We start from the raw sequence: 18,860 nt of genomic DNA, 5'->3' as shown, positions 1-18,860 counted from the left end.
GTAAGACCAAGGTATTCTCAGAAGGACGCTGTTGGCTACAGGGCTTCCCTATTCTTTTTGATCTGACAAAGCCCCTGTTTTCTAATATTCAGAGCAGTAAAAGGTGAGATATGTACATAGGTTTTTACTCAATAAATTCCATGGGGTTCTTTATCAGTGGCCTGGATAGACCTGCTTTGAATCACTTTTTGTAATTGATAATATTATTCATGGATTCATAGATTGTAAGGTCAGAAGGGACCTTGGAAGATCATCGGGTCCAGCCCCCTGCACCAAGCAGGAAAGATAATTGGGGGTCAGGTGACCACAGCAAGGGGACTGTCTTCTCCTCTTGAAGATTTCAAGGGTAGATGATTGCACCACCTCTGGTGGGAACTCATTCCATGGTCTGGACATGCTCACTGTGAAAAAGTTTTGCCTAATGTTGAGCCTGAATCAGTCTTCCAGGAGTTTGTGGCCATTACTCCTAGTTTTCCCCTTGGGTGCCCTGGTGAACAGTTGCTCACCGAGCCCTTGATGTACTCCCCTAGTGTAGCAATAAGCTGCTACCAGGTCCCCTCTCACCCTTCTTTTGTTCATGCAGAAGAGTCCCAGACCCCTCAGCCTTTCCTCATGTGGCTTGCCATATAAGACTCTGATCATATGGGTGGCTCTTCTTTGGACTCTCTCAAGCTTGTCCAAGTCCTTGTTAAAGTGTGGTGCCCAGAACTGGACGCAGTACTCCAGCTAGTGGTATTACAGTAGCACCAAACAAAGATGAAGGCCTTGTTGCGCAAGGTGCTGTATATATGCATAGCATGGGACAATCACTTCCTAGAAATGTTTAAGAGTTAAATACACAAAAGAAGGAAAGCATTTATTTTAGGGCTGACAAATGATTAAAAAATTAATCAAAATTAATTGCGAGATTTAAAAAAATAGTCCCAATTAATTGCAATTTTAATAGCACAGTTAAACAATAGTCAGCACCCTCCCCACCTAACAGCTGTGGCTCCTCCCCACCACCACCAACAGTGCACAGCCCCAGCCTCAACTCTGGCCTGCTCCACACCCGCTCCAGACTCACCCTGGCCGGAGTGGACCACCTCGAACCCATGCAAACAGCCCTGACCCTGGCCTGCCCCACACCTGCTCCAAACTCACCCACCCATGCTGAGCAACAGTAGTGGCCAGGCAGAGGCTGCTGCTCAGCATGGAGGAAAAGCAGCCCCTCCCCCTCACCACTGTCGGGCCCTTCTTGCTGCAACCACCCAGAGCCCGTGCCTGGGCTCCCCTAGGGCTCCTCTGCACTGCCACCACTGCCCCGCTGGACAGCCCAGAGGCAATGGTGAGGGCAGCAGAAAGGAGCCAAAGGGCAACCTAGGTGTGGGTTCTCGGTGGCTGCAGCAAGGGCCCGGCAGCAGTGAAAGGGAAGGGCCTTTTTCCCCCAATGCCAAGTAGCAGCTTTTGCCCAGCCACTGCCACTGCTGTAGCTGCTCAGCATGGGCAGGCAAATCTGGAGCAGGCATGGGGCATGCCGGGGTTGAGGATATGTGCATGCGTTCTGGCTAGTCTGGAGCTGGTCCACTCCACTCCACTGGTCAAAACAATGCGCATGATTAATGTGATTAAAAAAATTAACACGCTAATTTGTTTTTGCGTTAATCACATAAGTTAACTGTGATTAACTGACAGCCCTAATTTATTCGCTATGCCCATTTTACACATGAGAAATGGAGATGCTTATATAACTTCCCTAAAAGTGTGCACACAATTCAAGACAGAAATGGGTCTTGAACTTCAACTCATTTCCCAGTTGTGGCCTTATGCATTTGGCCTCTCGTCCCAATTGCTTTTCTTATCCCTGTTTTATGATGTCGCTAATTGTGGAATGCACACAGGAACTGTAAAAGGCATTTATATTATGAATAATAAATCAACCCCCTCAAACATACCCCCTACCAATAAAAGATATTCTTCCCTCCCCTCCTAAATAAAAACTGTTATGCAAACTTGCCACATGGCATCTCAGTCCACAGACAACAATACTTCAGTGGCAAATCCCTTCAAAGAGCATATTCGGATTTTGTAGATTCAGGTTAGCTACAGAAATATGTATATATACATGCACACACATTTATACAGTGTATGTATGTGTTCCAGCTGGAAAATGAGTTAAGAACTCGGCTGAGCTTCCCTGAGCTAAAGATGTTACAAAAGAGAACAAGAATGAATAGTGGGCCTGCAGCCATTTTTAGCAAGGTGAAATGTGGAACCTTAACTGATTTAAAAGCATGAAATTGAAGAGAATTAACTGATAGACATTTTTCAGTTCCCTTCTCCAAGTAGAAGGAACGAAAGGATTTGATAAGCCATGGAAACTCACTTACAAAACCCACAGCATTAATTCTTGTGATAAGCAAGTGGCTATTTTTTCTTGAAAGGGCCCTTTGTTCAGAAGTAATTTAAGGACAAATTCCAATTCAGAAAAACACTTTTCATATCAATACCTAATGTAACATCCCAGAGTGACAGGAAATGCAGGGCACTAGAAGGGGGGGTTCTTTTCTTATTTCTTTTTTTTTTTTTTTTTTTGGAGGTTAATTTTTAATGTTGATTTGTAAAAGTGTTGCTTTAGTCCAGTGGTCTCCAAACTTTTTAAGGTGAATATCACTTTTTGAAATAAAGGGCAACCCAGGATCTACCGATTTTAAAGAGCCGGGAGCTGGGGCGGGCAAGGCAGCCATAGGGGGACAAGGAGAGTGGGCGGGGGGCGAGGGGCTTGTGACAGAGCCCCCCATTCAGTGGGGGGAAGTGGGAGGAAGTGGGGATTCCCCCCCAACCTAGTAGCACCCAGTGAGTGAGGGCATTTTTTTAAACAACTGGGAGCTGGGATGGGCATGGCAGCCATGGTGAGGACTGGGAGAGCAGGCAGGGGTCAGGGGGTGCTCATGGGGGGTGGGGGAGCAGGCAGGGGATGGGGCCTGTCAGGGGTTCCCGCCTGGTCCCCCCCAACCAACTTGGAGTCCAGGTCCAGCTCCCTGCTGCAGCCAGCAGAGACTGCCCAAATCACCAAAGCTCTCCGAATCTTTTCTGAATAGATCCAGAGAGCTTTGAATCTATTCAGACCTTTTAATTGGTCCCCTGGTGGCTCAGGATGAGCATGGTGGAGAGAGCACATGCCCCCTGGGCCTCTGCCAGGGGGGTGTGCAGCAGCAGGAGCCCCCCCACACACCTAACAAGCCGCCCAGGCTCTGACCCTCCCCCAGTCCAGCCACAGTCCCACTCACCCGGTGGCAGGCGGTGCAGCAGGGCACAGAGGGGGATCATTCCATTCACCTAGCCCAGTCCTGGGTGGCAGGGGGCACAGCTCAGCCCAGCCACGTGTCCTGCCACCGTCCCGCCACTCATACATCCCACCACTCCCAATCGCGGAGTCTCTGACAATCGATCTCAGTCTGGGAGGACTGAGTGCACACATGCTCAGCCCCCACCCCCAGACTGAGATCGACTGTCAGAGTCTCTGCGATCAACCAGTCGATTGAAATCAACCAGTCGGTGACCACTGTTTTAGTCAAACATTTCTGAAGCCAGGATTTTTTGGTGGTTTGGCTGCTTTTAGGAAAAACTAGAAAAATATTTTTGGTTTTGACCAGGGAAGAGGGTTAAAACTCTTTCCTAACTTTCACCTCCTTTGCATGCTGTAGGCTCAGTTATGATTGGTGTGAGGGTGGTGCCAAAGGGCTCAGTTCAGATCAGTTGCAATTGTGCTACATGATGCAAAACAATATTGTCAATCCCAAGCACACAGAATTAAGGAATCAGCCTATCCCCTGGCCCCAAAACAAAAACAACATAATGGGAATACTCTCATAGAATCTCTAGCTTTGTACTTAAGGCCTGGGTTGCTGGTGTACTCAAAGCAATGAGTTGGGGCACCTCCGGAGTCCTCACCAACTCACTACATTTTCAGGGTTGACACATAGTACAGAGTAGGAGAAAGCAGATGGGGTATATTTTCTGAGTTTCTGAGCATTCTACTGCAATAATGAAGAGTGATATACCCCCAGTCATGAGCAAAATCTGCTGGGCTCCAACAACTGATTGCAAGATGAAGCGAGGGATATTTCTATCACAGCCCTTTGTGCTATTCTCTATTTCTTGCCTGAGACCTGATAGCTCCCTTGGTATTTCTTTCTATCTGAGTTTTAAGAGGGTACCCTAAGCAGCAGAGGAGTAACCAAGCAGCTCCATGCCTTCGGTAGCTTCGACCCATGGGACAGTTCTGCCACAGGGATGGATCCACGGGAGTGAAGTGGTGCAGCTGCATCCCCCTGATTCCTGCTCCACCCAAACTTTAAAATCAACGCCCTGGGAAGGGGAGCAACATTTCTATTCAGGCAATGCTGAAGGGGTCAGTTGACTTCATGGCTCATTGTCATTTCTATGATTCCTGGTAATCTCTGTCTGCTTTACAGACGTTAAAGACCCTCTCTCCTTTTTAATGGTCTTGATGTTCCACTATCAGAAGTATCCTTTCCTTTTCAATTTAACTGTCTGTTAGCCATTTCTGGTAATGTTTCGCTTCTATTACAGAGCCCTGCAGACTGTTTTTAGCTCTAGCTAAAAACCTTAACTCAAGTGTGGTAATATTAACTCAGGCATAGAAATAATGAAAAGTGAAGTACTGGAGACACTGATGAGATGCTCAGGAAGGCTAGATTTTGTTTTATGAATCTGTATAAGACATGTACATTTAACGATAATGACTATGTGACTAACGACATAATATTGTTTGACTATTTTCTGCCTAGTTTGTTGTGTTTCTTTTCTTAAACTTTATATATACTCTAGCAGATTAGTGCACATTCCAAAAGTTATATTTACTTTTGCTTTGATCTTAAACTGAATAATAGCCCCCTACCATACTAGTAAAGCATTTAGTTTCCCTTTAACTGGAGAAAAACATGTGTTGTATTATATGTGATGATGGGCTGCACCATCTGCACGCCCTGCTACCAAATCCTAGATCCACCCACGAGTGCTGCTGGTGCCCCCACCCACAAAAACCAGTGCCCACAGCTGCCTGCCGGATCTCCCCCCCCCCCAGTTACACTACTGCCAAGCAGTTTACTCAACATGATTCCTGATACTCATTTTACACAAAGGCCACTTTCCATTGCCCTAGAAGGCTTAGTCTCAACTGGCATAAACCATTGTAGCTCTGTTGATGGTGTTAGGACAGTTTACACAGGCTCAGGATCTGTTCCCAGCAGCTGATAGGGGCATTAAGGTAGGTCTAAATATAGATAATTCATGCTGTGAGGCCCTCTCTGTGCTGTAAAGGGGCCTTAGTGGAAATCAGAATAGTGCCTTGTAATCTAGGCACACTCTCACATTGAATTACAGTTAAACCTGATTCAGCTTCAAGACAAAACCTATATATCAATTAGATCAATATTGAAAAATTCCACATCAAGTTACAAATTGGCTGTGAATGTTGGTGGGGTGGGAGGGGGTCTTTGCAAAATATTCATTGTTGTACAGTGTGCAAAAATTCAGATATGGCTGAGTTCTTGCTTACAGGATGGAATCTGAACCTCCATACAAGACAACAGGTGCTTCTGTGAGGCAAGCATTACCTGAAATATAATCAGCCATATGTGTATATGGCCAGTTTATTATGCTAGCATGGACAAACAGTCAGATGTGGCATTTGTGCAAAAGCTTATGAGATCACTGTGGGTCTCCTTAATGCAAAAACAAAACAAAAAACAAAAAAAAACCCCACACCAGCAAACAGTGAGAGCTGGCAGACGTGATGTTGAGATGATGTAATTGTACACAGTGGTGATGCGAGATTTTTCCTGGTTCCTAGAACCTATTGCTGCAGACGTAATCATAACAACAACCATATTTGCTTAAAGCTTTCGGATGAGAAAATAGACTGAGTTAACAAGAAGCAATCACACTGAGACAGAGGCTGGCAACTGGCTTTTAGAAATGGAAGCGGGCAGGGCAAAGCCATGGCACTGAAAACTCAAGGTAGTGAGCAAAACAGCTCCCTCATTCTAGTTCTCTAGCATTAACACGCATCTCTTTATTCTCAAGTTCCTCAGGGTTTTCCTTTCTCTCTGCCCAAGACTCCTTTATTAACAGCTGGTTATCTTATTAGTATTGCTGTAGGAAAAACTATGGTATGGAATAATTTACTAATAGCAGGCTCCCCTAGAGTAAATATATGGCACTGTAGACACTAGCAAAACAGGATGGACACTTAATGGTGAATCAGTGACTCAAGGGTAGCCGAGCTTTTTTTTGTATTTGATTTGTTTAACATCTGACTCCCAATGCCTGATTTACAGCATTCTATTCTTTAGGGAACCCGATTTCTTGCTTTTCCTGCTGCTGGTAAATTTGCTAAAATTAACTCTTTAAAAAAAGTTGTTCTGTTCTCTATAAAAGCTGACAGTAGACAGGGAGAGGCTAGACAGGTAGAAAACTTTAGAAGAAAAACCAGTCTCTGCTTTCCCATAACTACATGCAGTCTTCATCAGCTTTACACCTCAAGCTCCAGAATGCCCATGGTTGTTCACTGCACAGGTTCTAAATTTATGACAGATGAGGTATTGCTTTCCCCCCACCCCAATTTGCCTTATAATTGATGCAGGTCATGTCTGTAACAAAAATGAGTTCTAGACCAGTCTGGCCAAACTACTTCAGCCATGTAGCCTATTCCATTACAACTCATAATTACTGTGACATAGATGTTGCTATTTATAAACAGGACCCACAGTTACTTTGCAACTCAGCTGTAGGTTTCCCAGTCCAATGTGCTTGCGGGGTTGTGTCTGATTTTGGAATCAGATAGAGATGGGTTGAGTAACTTGGCAAACTAAAAAAAGCAAACAGACAGAGGTTTACTTACTAACTTTTAATAAGGTAACCAGGTAATTAGTATACTTTCTGCAATGATCTCCACTTTGAGTAGCAAACAAGGTGTCTCACACTGTGCCACTGTCTCTTGTTTGCTTTTCTGCTTTTATGGTCTGTATGGGTAAAACGTCACACAGATATATATAATTTGGGTCGTTCTGAACTCCTCCTAGACTCGTAGGCACTGAAGGGCTGTGCCATATTTCATGCAAGAGGTAATAACCCTCAATTTGCAATAAGTCTGGGACTTACAGGGATGAATAGTCACTGTATAGACACAAATGTAAACAAATTGCTTTATTTCAGATGGGCAAGAATTGTGATCATTGGCAGTTAGAACGTGTTAATTTTTCAAATGTAACTTATTTAAAGGTGACCTGCTGAGAGAAAATACATAAACTGGGCTTACAAGTCTTTTGCTTCATTATGATTTGGAAAGCTTGTTTTGGGGGCAATTTTGCTTCTTTTTTGGATTATAAATGAGTTCTTTCTAGGCTATTTTATATTAGGATGATTCTAGGGACTGGAGGATTAGGTTACTTTGAGATCTTTTGTTTCTGTTGACACCTATTTTGAGATGAGCAACTCATTTATATTTTGAGTAAAGATAATCTGTTGAAAGGCTCGCACTTTCCCTTTCAATTAATATTTTAAGACTTTGAAATTATATATAGAGATAGATAACACATACACATCTCCCATATGTCTCTTGTTGATGCTCCAGCAAAGCCAGAGAAGAAAAGACCCTGATTTTTCTGATATTTGTAATGTAAAAAATAGAGGGTGGGGAGGGGGAATCACCTCTGAAAGCCATTTCAAGTTTTTCTTTATGCATCAGGTAGGAGTAATGATAACAAAATCCCAAGCATGACAAATCCTCTGCAAAGTCCTCCTTAATAAATAAATAAATCGGCCAAGCAACCCACCCATCCACCCAAATTTGGGTTTTTCACCAAATATTCCAGCTTAGAAATGTTCCTGCACTGACTCAAAGAAGTGATAATTTGGTTGGTTCTTGCCCTCATTCCCTCTTTGGGCCACTCCTCCAATCCAAAATAGACTACATCCCCCAAATACACCAGGGCAAGGACACACATGATAACTTGCCTTTCCTCTCTGGAGGGAAGACAGTAGTGCATCCTGGGAAAATAGACTAACCAGAGAGCCTAGCCTAGAGAGGAGAATGGGCACCCAAACTTCAGCCCCCAAAGTATTTCCAAATTGAAACATTCTGGTATTCAGTCAAGATATTCCAGTATTTGTCTTTCCACTAAAAATGAAATTCATGTAGCCCAATAATATATATGGCCATAATGTTACTAATGAACATGTAGTTTTCCTTCTAATTAAAAGGTGGATTAGAAGTCTCTTTAAAAAAAATCAGCTTTATGGACTTTGAACTTCTACCAGACCCACAATCACATTTCCCTCCTCACTCCAATCTGTTATCCACACATTATATATTGAAACCATGCTCCACTGTAGTCAGAAAACTCAAGGGTCAAATAGCTTTGTAACATCTAATACCACATTTCCTAAAGTTATTAAACAAAGCAATACTAGGATAAAATGTACAGCATAAGGAAGCTTCACCAGTACTCATAGATACTAATAGTACAGTCCAATGCATTAATGCTACATCACTGTACCACATAAATAGAAGCGAGACTTTTGTGGGTTATTGGCCACTGTGTATTTTCCCACTGAATCATAATTACATACTCTCTTTTACTGTCTCTGCTAAGTAATTCCGCAATGAATCTGAATGCTGTGTTTGCACAGTGAATCAGAAGGCTGCAAAATGTTTTTTTTTTCCAGGTGTTGGGTTGAGTGCATACTAGCTTGCAGTAACCATAACATATCCAGATGCACAGGTCTAAATCTTGTAAGCTCCCTGCAAGGCCCATTTTTTGTGGAAGGAAGCTTCAGTTCCAGGCCCTTTATCAAGTGCCGCGTCTGTGTCTACCAAATCCCATACAAACCAGAGAATTAGTGGAAGTACATGGACATTGGTTGCATACGGGTGTTCATTTCCACTGGAAGACATTTCTTCTGGTCGAACCATAGCCTAGGATCTGGACTGTACAGATGTTCCTCCAGCCCCACGACTGGAGAGCTTCACAGGCAAGGGATGCACTGTGAGCCGCCCCCCACCCTTATGGGAGCCCACTGATTAGCAGCCTGTGCTCTCTCCTGCTTGGGAAGGGGGCACTCTGGCAAGTGTCACCTGCCATAAACAACTGGGGAGGATTCCAGCCCCAGGAGAATGCACACCCCCACCTTACTAATCTGCTGATTTGCAGGAGGGGGGCATTACTGTTCTCCCCATCAGGAGAACATCCCCACTCCTTGCACTCCTCCAGGCTGCAGGAGCCTTGCTGCAGGGCCATGGCAGATTGCCTCACCCTGGGCTGCTCCAAGATGACCCAGAACAGTGTGGAGTTAGGTATGGGCATTCTGCTATGATAGTAAGGATCCCAATTTTGCTGCTGCGGCACAGAAACCTGCCTCTCCCCACTCTGCTCTAGGTCAGCTGGTGGCGAAGGGAAGCCAGCAGGCCTAGGAGCCAGGATTTGAGAAAGCCTACACCTACCAGGCTCCTCTGGTTTTTAAATTGCCACCCCCACCTCTCAGCTGAGTAGTAGAGGGTAAGGGAAAGCTGCACAGAATGGAAGCCAACTTTGGGAGGCTTTCCCCAAACCTGGATCCCAGCCCCACCCACCTTTAAATGACTGTCCCTACCATTCAGCTGAACCACAGGGTTGGGGGGATGCAAGAGGAAGTTGTCATGGCCAAGACCAGGGTTTGCAAGCCCAGCTCATCACCCCTACCATTCAGCTGAGCACAGCAGGCAAAGCAAGGGGAAGCAGGCAGGGAGCCGCACTCCCTGCACTCTGCTCCTGGTACCTGGGAGAGAAGCAGAAACCCTGGTGTGAGAAGCAGGCAGAGAGCAGCTGTGGGGAGGGAGAAAAGTAGCTCCCCTCAACGTGCCTCCTCCAGACCAAGGTGCCTTTCTGAGACTGGGGTCAATGGAGCCTTTTTCCTAGACATACTCCTTCTGGTCCCCAGGAAGAGTTAAGCTGGGGTAAAGTGTACAGTCTCCCAGGGTAAACTCTCCTAGAAGCAGTTTAACCCCAGAGCAATTTTTTTTCCAGGAGCAGCAGCAGCCATTTTTGCTCTTGGAGAAAAAGCTTGAACATCTGCACACTTCTGTTTTCTACCAGGAGAAAAGTGATTCTTCTGGTACAAACTGAAAATGTCTGTACATGGCCATTATTCTGCTACCAGGATAATTAATCAAGTATCAATGGCCAGATCGAGATATTAAATTATATGGCCATCTCAGGAGATATCATGGGCCAAACCCCCTATGGATGTTAATAGACATGCCTCCTTTGACAATGGAGTAATTTTTCCTGGTAGTAAAGCTTTTCCTTTTGGGATATAAGGGTGATGAATGAGCAGTATGCAAAGTTGAGATATCATTCAAGACACCAACAGCTTCTACAAATTCATAACTGGCACTTCTAGTCTTGGGAGACCTTCAGATTTTTTCTGGACACAAGGGGTGATATTTTTTAAACCAGTTTCATGACTTAGGTGCTCATATCTCATTTTAAATCTCATGATTTAGGCAACTGCAGCCAGATATTTACAGACACTGAAGTGCCTTTCTGGATTTTTAAACATGCCTTGGTATGAGGTAGACTCATATCAATGGAAGTCTTCCTCGTGTTGAGAATTAAACACCACAGAAGTTTTGAAAATCACAGTAGACACTCATCTGCATCTTTAAGTACATAAAATACTATTAATAATATCTCTCTCATGAATTTGTATCTCCTTGAAAAAATTCTGTGGAACTTGGATTCCTAAAAGCCTAGGTCACTTTTGAAAATTAAAATCTGAATATTCAGACTAGGCTACAGCCTGTTGGTTAGGAGGGTCAGAAGCACATGGTGATTCAAGTCCACTCAGGGGAGGAATTTGAATCTGGGCCTCCTACATCCTAGTAGTGGTTCCAGCCACTGAATGCCAGGTAAAAGGGAAGTACTAAATCTGCAACCTCCTGCTGCAGCCACCATATGTTATGAGAAGGAACTTGCCTAGGCATCTTGGCCTGGAATAGAGACCATGGCTGTAAAACTAAATGGAGATAGAGCACACTCTCAGTGAGGGATGGGTCCTAGGTATGTCTCACTGTTTAGCTTAGACTGCTCTCCACTTAGTGTGCTGATTCCTTAACTCTCCCTACGCACTATATGGGGAATCTATGCCTCACCTCAAGGTGCCTAAGTCCTTTGAATGGCTTAGACTTAAGGTCACTTAGGAGCTTCGGGAGCATTTCCTATTACAGTACTGTACTGCACAAACCAATCAAGTGTCTGAACAGACCCTGCAACAGCTATTATATAAATCACTCTTCCTCCTTCCACATTCCTGTGCCCTCACCAAGACAACCCTGAGAGAGCTGGACCTTTATCTAGTGCAAATCAGCACTGGTTTGTGAAAACCAGTAGTTATGCCTTTTTACAATAACTCAACATCTAAACTCCAAGGCATACTCTTTGATGCCCACATAGCACAGACATAAACCAGAGTCTGGTCTGTATGAGTCCTCCCACCATTACAGCTGTGCCAATGCTGCAGCAGTAGGAGATTTTTTTTTCTCCCCCACAAACACTTCACTGCAGCCAGGCCCCGCTAGGGATCTGCATATATCAGCTACAAATGGGTAACATTTAATTGTGGTAAGTTTGCATAAAAGTGACTTTATCCCCAAATGTTCTATGTTAACTTTCCCATGTCAGAAAGCACTAAATTGCTGAAAAGAAAGATGTGGCAGGGTAAATTTAGCAAAAAAATGTCTATAAGCAGATCTCTGACAAGGAGAGTGCCATGGTACAAAAAATGCATGAGAGCCACTGACTAAGGAAATTGTGCAATGCTCTTGCAATGTTGGGCAGGAATTTCAGCTTGATTCCTGCAATGATCATCTTATGCCCTGAAGCATAAGATTTTATTGCCCTTATCTTATCATGCAAAATGGTGAGGTTGTTTTTGTTGGGGGGGCTGGGGGTTTTTTTGGTCATGTCCTCATTTTAGAGACAGAACTGGTTTACTAATATCCCCCAGCTGGTAGGCAAACAGCTTCCTCACTGCTGTAAACAATTGGCCCAGAAGCTGCAGAGAAAAAGAAAGTATCATATGATTTCAAGCTTCCGTCCTTCTAGTTTCAGCTCCAACATCAAAGCCAAAGTATAAAGGATAAGAAGAACGTAGGTTACCCGTGGAATCAGAGAGATGTGAATTCCCATGTATCCCAAAGCTAACTCACTGAGCTGGCACACAATCAGATCAGCCTCATTCAAAATAAACAAAGTGCTACCTGCTCTAAAAACAAGGCCCAAGAGACTAACCGATTTCCGGAAGGTAGAATTTCTAAAGTCTAAGACAATGGGAATCTCATTTGTTTGTACTGCTAAGACAGCACTGGTTCAGGCACTGTTGAACATGGAGCAATAGTGACATAAAGTGGCCTGCCAGGCTAATCACAGGTGGAACACAGAGGCATTTCCCACTAAACTGATCAGTCTCTCATTATCCTGTTCTAGCATGATATTTTTGTATGGAAATGGGAATCAGTTACTCACACAATTGGATATTGTATCCTTCCAAGTTCAGTAATGGTAAGTAACAAAGTACTTCATCAAGGATAGGTTACAAGTGCTGCCTTCTCCTTTTCCTGGGTTTTTGCTGAAAAACAAAACAGAGAAATAGCAAATTCAAAAAAGAATCCTTCTTTAATGTAAAACATGGCAATATCTGGATATTCCCTGCTAGAGTTCCTATTCTTTGAAGAAAACTATTCAACACTGTTATTACTAGCGACCTACTTAAATCACGGTTTCATGATTTTCGCGGAAACTATGATAAATGGCATTGGCCACAATTTCCCAGGAAATGAACCGAAAATAAATAAATAAAATTAAATGCTGGCTCCCAAGTGGAAGGGGATGGTGACAGCTGGTGGGGCAGCATGAAGGGCAGGAGCCAAGATGGCAGCTGCCCCCTCGTGCCTCTCCACCAATCATCACCAGGGGCAAAGCCACATGAAGGGCAGCCAGCAGTCAAGATGGCAGTCGCCCCCTTGTGCCTCCTCCCCTCCTCACCCCCCCCACTCCCTGGGGCCTCTCTGCCAATCAGCACCAAGGGGCAGGGCCACCGTGAGGAGATTTTTTTTTCTCCCCCACAAACACTTCACTGCAGCCAGGCCCCGCTAGGGATCTGCATATATCAGCTACAAATGGGTAACATTTAATTGTGGTAAGTTTGCATAAAAGTGACTTTATCCCCAAATGTTCTATGTTAACTTTCCCATGTCAGAAAGCACTAAATTGCTGAAAAGAAAGATGTGGCAGGATAAATTTAGCAGAGAAATGTCTATAAGCAGATCTCTGACAAGGAGAGTGCCATGGTACAAAAAATGCATGAGAGCCACTGACTAAGGAAATTGTGCAATGCTCTTGCAATGTTGGGCAGGAATTTCAGCTTGATTCCTGCAATGATCATCTTATGCCCTGAAGCATAAGATTTTATTGCCCTTATCTTATCATGCAAAATGGTGAGGTTGTTTTTGTTGGGGGGGCTGGGGGTTTTTTTGGTCATGTCCTCATTTTAGAGACAGAACTGGTTTACTAATATCCCCCAGCTGGTAGGCAAACAGCTTCCTCACTGCTGTAAACAATTGGCCCAGAAGCTGCAGAGAAAAAGAAAGTATCATATGATTTCAAGCTTCCGTCCTTCTAGTTTCAGCTCCAACATCAAAGCCAAAGTATAAAGGATAAGAAGAACGTAGGTTACCCGTGGAATCAGAGAGATGTGAATTCCCATGTATCCCAAAGCTAACTCACTGAGCTGGCACACAATCAGATCAGCCTCATTCAAAATAAACAAAGTGCTACCTGCTCTAAAAACAAGGCCCAAGAGACTAACCGATTTCCGGAAGGTAGAATTTCTAAAGTCTAAGACAATGGGAATCTCATTTGTTTGTACTGCTAAGACAGCACTGGTTCAGGCACTGTTGAACATGGAGCAATAGTGACATAAAGTGGCCTGCCAGGCTAATCACAGGTGGAACACAGAGGCATTTCCCACTAAACTGATCAGTCTCTCATTATCCTGTTCTAGCATGATATTTTTGTATGGAAATGGGAATCAGTTACTCACACAATTGGATATTGTATCCTTCCAAGTTCAGTAATGGTAAGTAACAAAGTACTTCATCAAGGATAGGTTACAAGTGCTGCCTTCTCCTTTTCCTGGGTTTTTGCTGAAAAACAAAACAGAGAAATAGCAAATTCAAAAAAGAATCCTTCTTTAATGTAAAACATGGCAATATCTGGATATTCCCTGCTAGAGTTCCTATTCTTTGAAGAAAACTATTCAACACTGTTATTACTAGCGACCTACTTAAATCACGGTTTCATGATTTTCGCGGAAACTATGATAAATGGCATTGGCCACAATTTCCCAGGAAATGAACCGAAAATAAATAAATAAAATTAAATGCTGGCTCCCAAGTGGAAGGGGATGGTGACAGCTGGTGGGGCAGCATGAAGGGCAGGAGCCAAGATGGCAGCTGCCCCCTCGTGCCTCTCCACCAATCATCACCAGGGGCAAAGCCACATGAAGGGCAGCCAGCAGTCAAGATGGCAGTCGCCCCCTTGTGCCTCCTCCCCTCCTCACCCCCCCCACTCCCTGGGGCCTCTCTGCCAATCAGCACCAAGGGGCAGGGCCACCGTGAAATGACCACAGAATCAGCTCTTTGGTCTGCAACCAAGCCGTGAAAATTGCTTTCTCTCACTGTGACTTAGGCAGGTCCCTAGTTATTACTAGATACTGTTTAATCTTTGCCACTGACCATGAGGTAATTTGTCATGTTAAGAGTCGTTCCAGAATGAAGGGAACAAACTGTTGATGCCAGCAGTGAGAAGGAAAACATCAGCAAGTCTTTACTTCGCCTGCAAAGGCAGAGCATTGTATATGTTTCTGACTCAGATCAGCTCAATTCTGTACCCTCTCACCTGCAAAAGAGATCAATGTATCAACACTAATTATACTAGCAAAACTAACAGAACCAATAGTAACACATTTTTTTACAATATTTTCTTACTTGTACACTGTTTCCATCTGCTACCATTTTTGATTGCCTCTTACAGAATACCAATCTTCCAAAAAGTGTCTCTTTCCTATGTTTTATACAGTGTCCAGCACAACAGGATCCCAGTCCTAACTATGGCCTGAGTGTTACCACAAATGTATTGCTAATATAGTGAATAGGTCTAATTACAGGGATTAGAGCTTTGCATTATTAAGATATAATGTGAGGTTTGTTATATAAATATAAAGCAAATCAATGTTCAACAATAAGAAGATTTTCACAGCTGCTGCATAATGCAGATAAAAGATTCAGGTTGAGTTTATGGGACATAAGCTGTCACACAGGCAGTAGAGAGGGAAGTACTGTCACTATTAAACCATGCATCCCCCTATTTAGACATGCAAATCACATACAACCCCTCTGTAACTTCATCCCTTCCTGCCTAACATGAATGTCAGGATGATTAGCTCATTAATTGAATTTGCTGAGATTGAGACTTAGGTCATGATGTTGTCTTAACACAGGACTGTCCAGCTTCTAAGCAGCCAGGGGAAGCATGCCCCATAAACCACACCAGGAGTGGCCACACACCTTGGGGGCCATACTAACATAGCCCATAGGCCACCTGGGCTTTATGCCACGCAGGCACCTGCTGCTGCACCCTGCATGTGCCTCATCCTCAGGCTTTGGTCTCCCCTGCTGCACCATGCCACACAAGCACTGTGTGCCACCAGCACCCCTGACACCAGGCTATACCTCACTATGTTACTCTACCTGCTGGTGGCAGGAAGTGGAAACTAGAGGAGGGAGAGGACACCTGGAGACCGTGACTACTGCTGCAGCTGAAACAATGGAGAAACAGTGGCTGGGTAGAAGCCCAGGGGCTGCATGTTAACCCCTTGCAGACTGCATACAGCCCACAGGCCCTGTTCTAGTATATAGGCCTTGATTCTCTGCTCTAAGGCCACTTTACACCACTTTGATGGTCTAAAGGGAGCTCAAAATGGGCAGGGGGGGCAGTGGTAAGCTGCAATTACTACACTGCAAGGCCTGTAATTGCTGCGAGGGTGATGCAAATGGGATTTAGTATAAGTCCAAATCAGGTCTATAGGTGCTGCTCCTAAAAGATGCATATAACTTCATGCACATGGGTAGCTGGGATCATAGAAAATTCGGGCTGGAAGGGACCTCAGGAGGTCATCTAATACAACCTGCTGCTCAAAGCAGGACCAGCACCAGCTAGATCATTCCATTCAGGGCTTTGGCGAGCCAGGCCTTAAAAGCCTCCAAGGATAGAGAGGCCACCATGTCTCTAGGTAATTTGTTCCAGTGCTTACCACCCTCCTAGTGAGAATTTTTTTTCTAATGTCCAACCTAAACTTCCCTTGCTGGAACTTGAGACCAAGGGAAGTTCTGGGCTAGTTCTATTGGGCTAAGTGCTTCCAGAGTTAGAGCCTCGGGACTGCATGCTTTAATCTATAGAAGCTACCTACACTGGCCATTTTCACAATTCATATTTCTCTCTTTGCGGGCACTGGCCTGAATTCTGATAGAAACAAGTTTCCAACTCCTCACCTGGTACCTGCTCTGAATAAGTTTCACTGAAGCTATCTGTGTAGCAAGGGACTAAGCAACTTAAAGTATCCAAATCAAGTCCCAGGTGTACCAGTATGCTAAGAAGTAGTTTATAACAATATATCAAAGCCTCGAAGACCTGATCCTGGCTACTGCACTGGAGGCTTTAAGGAATTTGGATGAGAGAAACTCTTCCATTACAAAATGAGAAAAACCATCTTGCTAATCAAAACCCATCCATTCTCATTCCTCAACACAGCATTCCAAAGTCCTTGTTCTACATCACAACGGGCCTGACTCCAAGACATTTGGACAGAAGGAATAATGACATAGATTTGGGGGGTGGGGGCGGGGCAAAAAAAGATCCTTCCTGCTCTTTGATTAACTGGGCTTCTTGATGGAGTTAAGTGCAAACAGCTGCCCAGGCTCCAATAGCAAAGCCTAAATCTAAACACTCAGTGTTTACATAACCCAAACTTCTAATCAGGCAGCCGTATAATCCACCCATTTAAAGTATCCCTAAGAGTTTCAGGGAAATGTGATTTTCTTATAGCTAAGCCAATCAACAGCCCCTTTAAAAAAAACTCTAGCTACCGAGTTACTGCTTAGAGCAGCAGGTCTCAATGGGATGGGGTCATGACCCCAAGTGAATCACAAAGCAATTGTGGTGGGGTCATGGTTACTTTCCCCAATTTTTTTCCAGGAGGTACAAATTTGGATCTATAATTCCCAGTGGAGTCCTGTGCTGCAAGGTAAATAAGTCAGTTGGGCTGGAGAGGCATCTAGTAGCGCTTGCAGGCTTGCTAACTTGTGTGTTGCTCTTATCCTAGGGACTGATGTAAAACCATAGATGGTAACAGGGTGTCTTGCACCTGCTGAAAATGCATAATTGATTCGTTTAAGCAATTCAAAAACCCCAGCTGATTTCATCTATGCCCCAATAACTGAAATGACATCAGCTCTATGAGAATGTACACTAAATAGTCTAATTTACAGTCAGCGGGGTGAAAACTTCTGAGCCGATGATTGGAAGCAACTGTTTATTCTGTAAATGACTGTAACATTTACAAAAACAGGAAGTAATGTAGTGAACATTCAACCTAGTCAGGACATGCTTGCATAAACAGTTGGGCTTTGCAGTGCCAGCCTATGTCCCTTTCAAGTAAGCAAAAGTGAAGAACTACAAATGCCCTCCTCAGCTAATGAGCATTGAAAACTTGCAAATATTTCTCAAATCTGTGGAGGAGATTTAAGAAAAGGAGCCAGAGAAACATGTTTTTTATGTTACTATATCTGCCATATTGTCTTGCACTCTATCATTAATGATCATTAATGATCTTCATCTACTCCATGATCCAATCTTCCTGAAGTGGACTGCAACCCTCAGAAAGAGGTCTACAATAACTAGAGCAAAAGAAGTTGACTTTGTTCACCACATTGTTTGAAGAATTTTCACCACCTTCCTCAGAGTAACAGTAGATTTTCCTTAAAAAAGCATGCTAAAAAGTTAACGAAAAATCATATAATTCTCATTTGCATTGCCAAGAAATCAGCCCTTATCACATCCGCTTTATTCTTACCCATGTACTGTTCGCTTATGGTATGGTATGGCTAAATAGCTGCCTCCTAGTTTTTCATAACTTACTACTAAAGGAGTAGGCAAGTAAAATCCTTCAAATCTGTTTTTCAGGGGCATTCAGCTCTCTTCACTATCCCAGCTGCCCCTCTGCTCCTGTGGCCAAACTCACACACAGAAGCAGCAGAATTGCTAGCAAAAAGACAGAGTAGTACAGTCCAGCAACAGCCCCCAGAGAGATGGAGTGGCAGGTGATAGGAAATTGGAAGATTATTTATAAAACACCAAAATAACTTCAGTTCCCCTGCACCACCATCCTAATCCTCTTTTTCATCTCCGGGAGGAGACCACCTCTGTTTGGCTTCTTGGAGATGTGTTCCAGTTTCGGGTTGCCATTTAATTATTTTTAAAGGGCTGAGGGAAAGGTTGGAAAGTTCTGAGCTGTGCAAACAGAAAAGTCTGTATTCTCCTCTCCCTGTGAGGCTTTAACTCTTGAGTGGGTTGTGAAATAGCTGAGAGGGGTGCTGCCTCTGCTGGATGTCCCAGGTGAAAATACACCCTTCATGGTTCATACTGACTTCAGGCCACATGATCTTAAGAAACTATCCCTCCCAAAATTGCCACCCCTGT

At 44.0% G+C, this 18,860-nt stretch overlaps 1 long non-coding RNA gene across 1 annotated transcript in view; it reads right to left on the bottom strand.

The window, feature by feature from the left end:
* The window catches only part of LOC112549962, a 67,101-nt gene extending 54,189 nt beyond the window's left edge, over nt 1-12,912 (bottom strand). Inside the window, exons 1-2 of the long non-coding RNA XR_003093614.1 lie at nt 12,813-12,912; nt 12,570-12,672 (exon numbers count right to left, since the gene is read on the bottom strand). This is a non-coding gene — a long non-coding RNA (uncharacterized LOC112549962). The remainder of the gene's footprint in view (nt 1-12,569; nt 12,673-12,812) is intronic.
* Nucleotides 12,913-18,860: the final 5,948 nt, after the last annotated feature.

Source organism: Alligator sinensis, unplaced genomic scaffold, assembly GCF_000455745.1.
Source record: "Alligator sinensis unplaced genomic scaffold, ASM45574v1 scaffold140_1, whole genome shotgun sequence".
Taxonomy (NCBI): Eukaryota; Metazoa; Chordata; order Crocodylia; family Alligatoridae; genus Alligator; species Alligator sinensis.
The sequence above is the reverse complement of the archived record's forward strand: the minus strand, read 5'-3'. Positions and strand labels throughout refer to the sequence as shown.